The sequence below is a fragment of the Balearica regulorum genome, chromosome 3, assembly GCF_011004875.1.
Source record: "Balearica regulorum gibbericeps isolate bBalReg1 chromosome 3, bBalReg1.pri, whole genome shotgun sequence".
Classification (NCBI taxonomy): domain Eukaryota; kingdom Metazoa; phylum Chordata; class Aves; order Gruiformes; family Gruidae; genus Balearica; species Balearica regulorum.
Genome location: NC_046186.1, coordinates 104,556,007 through 104,562,902, shown reverse-complemented (window position 1 = coordinate 104,562,902; position 6,896 = coordinate 104,556,007). Strand labels below are relative to the sequence as shown.

At 40.1% G+C, this 6,896-nt stretch overlaps 1 long non-coding RNA gene across 1 annotated transcript; it reads right to left on the bottom strand.

The window, feature by feature from the left end:
* Positions 1-858: 858 nt before the first annotated feature.
* On the bottom strand, positions 859-6,691 carry LOC142601315 (uncharacterized). The gene is made up of 3 exons (XR_012834918.1): positions 6,465-6,691; positions 2,766-3,125; positions 859-2,648 (listed from the first exon to the last, which is right to left on the bottom strand). It is a non-coding gene; the product is annotated as an uncharacterized LOC142601315 (long non-coding RNA).
* Positions 6,692-6,896: the final 205 nt, after the last annotated feature.

Below are 6,896 nucleotides of genomic sequence, written 5' to 3'. Positions count from 1 at the left end.
AATTATGGTTAAATCTGGTCTACTCTTACTTATACTATGATGAACAACTCTTTGATTTTATATTTAAATTAAACACGTTGGAGCACAGTTTTGACCCTGGGTAAGATGAGGGGGTGCACAGGGTAGGGGGTCAGTTTTGCCTTGTAGTTCTTATGGTCTTTAAGGGCAATCATACAGACAAATATGTTTCAGAGAAATTTTAAAATGGAAAAGCAGAACAGACAAAGCTCTGAAAGAGAAGTTAAAAACGGGTTGCAACATATTACACACAGGCTTGAAACAGTATGAAAGACCTGTGAGCTAGGTTGTGCAATTGCTCTTCTGCATCTTCTCCCTGGGAAGAGGATCTCCAGCATCCTCTTGAATTTGGAACAGGTTCTCTTTATCTATTTCTGAATGTTTACATTCCAAATCCCTTGCTTTATGGTTGTATAATAAGTAGATTGATGTACCTGGATATTGTAAAGCAGGAAACGTTGTCTGTGAAATACTGGGAACTTCTAATATTCATATGAGTGTTTTGCAGATGTTAATGCTTTCTGCTTTATGGTGTCCAGGTACATTAGCTGATCTATAAAGTTCTGAGTGTTTTGCACATGTGAGTAATCTAAATACACTTGTTCATGCCACTAGTCCTATCAGAAATTAGCATCTCACAAAATATTTGTGGCAGCAGGTATTTAAATTTCCATTCTGTTAAATGGTTCTATCAAAAAAACTTTGGAAACATATTAAATTCAAAATGTTATCAACATAATTTAACCATAAAATCCTGACATGACAATGAAACAATGAGAAATTAAAATTATTAATTTTGATGAAGACAAAAAATACACTGGGTTTTAAACTTCATGCTAAATCATGCTTGTACTTTATTTTAAAAGGATGGATTCATGAAGACAATAATAGCATAGCAGATAAATATTTAGACTTTGACCGAAGTACTTCAGCCGTAAGTTGCTATCAGAACTTGGGAAATCCATCAAGACCTATGATTAGTTAGTAAAGTCTAGTATTTATTTTTCCAGTTAGTAAACTGCACATCGGTAGATCATGGATTCTTCCAAAATAATCATTGGTTCCTACACCACCAGCTTGTTCATGGGCAGTGCCCTGTGAACATTAGATGGCTGGATTTCAAGTCCAAATTCTACCTTTCCAGTGTGAACTGTTCATTCATTAGTTACTTCCTTCAAGCACGATGCGATAGTTTCTTTGGCGATAGTTTCTTTCTCACTTGAGTGTATAGGAGAACAGCTAATTCATCTACAAACTCTGAGGGAAATTTACAGGCTTTGGCAATATTCACATAGTAAAATAAATAATACTCATAATACATTTTGTCTATTTAGTGGTTACACTTATGGACATTGACAGGCTTTAGAAACGTTAATTACCTTAGTCTCACAATTCCCCTGCTAAGTGGGTGATTATTATCATCCTTCTTCTACAAAAGAGGAAAGTAAGGGAGTGAGAGATTAAGTGATTTATCCCATGTCCGCAGGATATCTGTGATAAAGCCCAGACCAGACCCCAGGTCTCCAGACTCCTGGCCACATGGTCTCACTCTGCCAAATTGTCCCCTACTGCTGTTCTGATGGCTCTGCTGAAGTTTTGGGAGCAACGCCAGAAATTTCTGCATCAGAAAGGAAGCAGAGACAGTGGCCAAATATCCACACATTTAGCTGGACTGAAATGATTTCTTTATAAATGGAGGGAATAATAATGAAGGGGTTCATCAGCCTTATGCTTAAACATAATAAAATGTACTTTGGGTGTGATAGTGACCACATGAATTTGTCAATACTCCTCATGGGGTAGGCAAGTCCAAAATCTTATTACGCTGCGCCTTACTATTTGAAACAACTGAAGAGTGCTAAGGCTTAGCCTTGTCCTCAGGCAGCTGCGCCTGAAGGAGGTCCGGTTTACAGACAGCTTCTCTTTGACCACCCAGATGTCACATCCATATGTGCTCAGCCCTTTTTTCTGCTTATTTAGCCATGTCTCATATGAAATAGAAGCAAAATCCTATTTCACACTTCACATTTTGGCAGCTCTTGCCAGACTCATGGATGCGGAATAACAGAGTATTATATAGTGACTTTACACAGCACTGTGAATTTGCACTAAAAGCTTGGCTCTGTGTTGTTCCTTTCAGGGAGTCGGTGACTTTTCCTCCTCTGCAGAAGGTCTAAAATGAAACCACGAGAAATGCCGGTGGTGTTCACATGCCAGGAAAGCTTGGATGAGAACACAGCTGCAGCAAGGCTGGTTCCCATTCTGCACTGGTTCACGAGGGAATGGTATCCCCATTCATCCCCTTGGCCATGTACGATGGCGCAGGGCTCTGGAGGCCTTGGGTTGAAGCACTGAAAGGAGATGTGTGGCATTCCCCAGCCACAAACAACACGTGTGTGGGTTCTTCTGAAAGATACAGGAAAAGGGTATGGCCATGTCACAACAGCACTCTCTTCCTGGCCTTTTGTGTTGGTCTGGGGTACAGATCAAACAGAAGGACAAACTAGCTCAGAGAGCAAGAAGTAACCAAGATATATCTTCTTTGTATGGGCCATGGTCATTCCTAGCACTGCTTCTCTGGTGATATGGGCACAAGCCTGTCCGTACTCAGGGTTGATCATAACCTCTTCCTAATTTAGCAGACAGAGAGAAGGAATTTGAATCAGTAAGGAACAGGTCAGTAGACCTCCAGAAAAAAAACCCACAACTCTTTTTCAGCTTTATATTGATGGGGCATGTGAACTTACCCTGATGATGATACTCATCATCAATCTTGATGATGTTTCTTCATGGCACCTGCTGTCTCCTTCTTCCTTACCCAAAGCCGGAATTTACTATACGCCAGTCTCTGGTCATGCACCTCTTTTTCCCCCAGCAGCTCTAGCGGGGATTCTTGTCACCGCACCAGCCTCCTTTGCAGTGCTGTTTAGTAGTTTGTGTAGATGGAAAGGTGTCTGGACTTCTTTTTCTGCCCATTACCTTCCTTGTCATTGATAGCTGCTGTCTTCTATTTTTTTTCTTCCTGAAGAACTGGAAATGCACTGGTTTTGTGATTTTCAGCTGCCCAATATTAGTGATATGATGATTAAATCTGTTGCTGATGTCACCTTGAGAGAGAGATCACCGTATCAAGAGGAAGAGACAGGACGCAGCATGTGCTGTGAACTGGAAACCAAGACTACCTACCCTCAAACCGAAGGTAGAAATTGTTGCAAACTGGCTGCTTATTTCTATATGTGTGTAATCTATTGCTTACAGAGTGGACGTATTGGTCACATCTATTTTTCACAAGCAGAAACTGTATTTGGTGGGAACAGAAAAGTTTTAGAAATGAGAATTTCTTTAAATTCATTAATACTTGTATCCAAAACATGGACTACCTCTGATATATAATCTCTCTGCATAGTCCAGCTGGTTAGTTCATGAGTTTAAGATTTAATAAGCTCTAATGCAGTTAGACGCAGGGATTTAAAACATTTTTGCTTTACATATCTGTTGCAGGCGGAAGTTTGCAAAAACAACCCAGAAGACTCAGAAGGGAAACAGAAAAATTCACACACATATTTTTTTAAATAATTTTTTTCTTTTTTAAACCAAGTGTCTCACATTTTGTGTTCAAGCTCTTGACCATTCGTGTCTGCCAGCTCTGCAAGCATAATTATTCTGTGTAAGGCCTTGGCTTCCTCCTCACCTGGGATTAGCCAAAAGTCAGAAAGAAGAAGATGACTGATTTAAAGGTCCTCCACCAAGGCTGTTGGCTTGGACAGCACAGCAAAGAGTGGCTACTTATTCTGGGGTTGTGAAAAAGCTGTTACTCAGTTTATATTTGTTAACTTTGAAGTAGAAGGTACCTCTTCCCATGTGCACTGTCACCAATCTCAGCACAGGTCCTTATGAATGACACCTATACAAATACTAGTACTTGTGTGTGTCTTATCATCGCGGTTGACTGATCCTCAGGCGTGAATTGCTCTCTGCATCAGCAGCAGTCCCTGCCAGCTGTCTGCCCATCGCGGCAACGGCAGTAAGTCCAGGACAGAGTGCTCTTGGAAGGGGCTTCTTTGCAGTTGGGAACTCTGGCAAGCTTTGTGCAGATCTTTTAACTACAACTGTTAAAGATTATTTAGTGGCTTTTAAACACTGTTCATGCCCATTCCGAACAAGCCCACAGAACATCTGCACAGTGTCTGCTAGCTGTGCTCAGGGACTGTCTACCAACAATCCTATATTGTTCTCAGCAAATATATATCAGTCCAGATTTTTTTCCATGGCTTAGTATCTTCTTCAAGCATTGAGGAAACTGTGACCTCTCATTGATTCAGGCATGGAAACTATAATCACAATATTGAGTAGTTATATTTGCTTTGGAAAAGTAATCCTATTGTTCTGCTCTTTTAAAGCTTAAACTAACAGTCAGCATGAATGTCATCTTTATAAAACGATAGGAAACCTAAAATGTCTGGTATTAATAAATGCCTCTGTGCTCAGTGTCTGAACGGGGTTGGGACTGAAAGGAGAGAATGAAGTCCTTATGACAGAACTCAGGGGTAGTCTCTCTTGTGAGTAATTTTACGAGACGCAACTGCTACAGAAGTGCATCTTGTGCATCCCAAGGCAATCAGTTTGCTCTTCAAGGGAGCACAGTGATAATTTGTTCCTGACAGGAGAGGAGAACCCGTAATGGTGGTCTGAACCGCCACTGCTGTTTGCTGATTCACTCTGAGCGTACTCGGAACTGCTGACTGGGTGATCAGAGGAAGAACTGTCCTGCTGGGAATAGATGGGGAGAAACAGCAGCCTCCCTGAAATCAGGGGACTGATTTTATGCACTGCAGCATAGTCAGTCTCAAACATTGCTGACTTTTAAGAAAATCATCCAAAAACCCTTAAGTGCTAGCAACAAAGAGTTTATAAGGGTAAACGTGACAGCAGAGAATTATGCACTGACTACAATTGCAATTGTAACTGTAGACTGCAATCACTTAGAACATTTATCTAATTTGCAACAGTATTTTTCATAGCCTGCTTGCTGTTGTAATGAGTGGTAACTGAAGCATCAGCAGTGGAAGAAAATTTGTCTTAAGGTTGTTATACAGGTCAGGGTCTGAAGTGAACTGGATTTGGTTCATGGTTCCTCCTTAGTCTTTCTGCATGGTTTCAAGAGAGTCACTTAATCTCTCTCAGCTTCTTTTACTTGTCTGCAAAAGAATAATGTTTTTGTCTATTTAAGTTGTAAGCTCTTTAGAATCAAAGTGGAAGTGGATTATATGTTTATACTTCAGAAAATACACGGGGCTTTGATCTCAACAGTGGCCAATATGCAGTCATTAATAAAAATAGTATTAATTAGAAGTAAAGACCACGTTACACTTTGTTAGGGCTGCGTTAGATAACAGTGGCTGTACATACTGAATTCATGTAATTTTCACAGTTGTGCTCAGAGTAGGGAATTATTTTGGCTGGAAAACAACTCAAACAAGCAGTGCCAGCAGCTGTGAGGTCAGGAATAACTGTTGAGTTTTATTTTTCAGCTCTTGGTCTTCTTACAGTTCGTTCAGTAAAAAGAAGGAGGTGAGAAATATACAGAAAGTTTTGATAGTGTCCAGCACTCCTTTTCTGAAGCTGGTCTTTGTTGGTCAGCAGGCATACCTCAAACTCACTGTTTTAAATGGTCCCAGGTATAAATGGATCAAAACAGACTGTATTATGATAAACTCACTTGCTGAACAGGCAAAAGATACTCAGTTATTATACTCTAAATCATAAAAGTTTTCTTTTGCAAGTCACTCCCAGAGCTAACTTTCACAACCTACCTGTAGTATACATAATACCCAGAGCTTATAAAAATGAAGAGACCTAAAGTACATCTTGTTTATGTGTGCAAACGAGTTTTTCTGGATAATATTGCATACAGGCACAGTTGACAGCAGACCAAAAATATGTGTACATCAATGGATGCTAGTTCTGGAGATAATCTGTGTTCATCTTTCAGCTCTGAAGATAGGCTCTACAGAAAGTCCCTCCTATTGCAGCTGCAAGGAGAGAGAGACAAGGAGCTATGCTCCCTTGTTAATAGACCCTTCAAAAGACCTTTGTATAAGAGACAGTCTTGTAAAAGAAGTTGTACATGTCTTTGACTCAGGCCTTGCAGAATGCATTGTGACTGCTTGCCTCTTTCTGGGAGGCAATTAGGGAGAATCGCAGAATTTTTTTCTTTCTTTTTAATAGCACACAAATAATTTTCTGCACCTTGAGGAAGAAAAAGAAAAGCATAGATTCTATAAGAATAAACATGGCTAAATAAATGAGTAAATGGGAGTTTCAGGGTGAAGAAGGAAAATAAGCAAGGCCAGCAAGGAAAAAAATCTTTTACTTGATCAGACAAATAAGTATACAAGTTCTTTGGATCTGAAACAGAAGATATAAGAGAAATTTGAAACACTTACCCTTAGTATGCTGGTTTTCACTCCTTAGTCCTTTGGGCTTGGAGGGTCTATACTTTAAGTAAGGATTGGGGTCATTCTGATGTTATTTTCCTTTTTCTGTGTGAGCGGAAGGGTGCATCGCCTTGAAATCTGTGGCAGAGATTCTGGTTTTGCACAATCAGCTGGTTACCCATCTTCGCTTTTGTGTCTTTTGGATCCTGAGCACGTTCCATTTTCCACAGCTTTTGTTAATGCATCAACTTTGAACAAATTTCGTATAAATTTTCCAAAGCAGACTACTGCTAGCCATGGCAACAAGGACCTGACTTCTCCAGGACAAAGAGAGCCATGAGGGAAAGAACAAAAGTTAAGCTTGTGGGACTAATTCTGGCCACACTGAAACTGTCCAGATGTCATCATAAAAAAATGAAATCAATGGAAACCAGTGCCCCC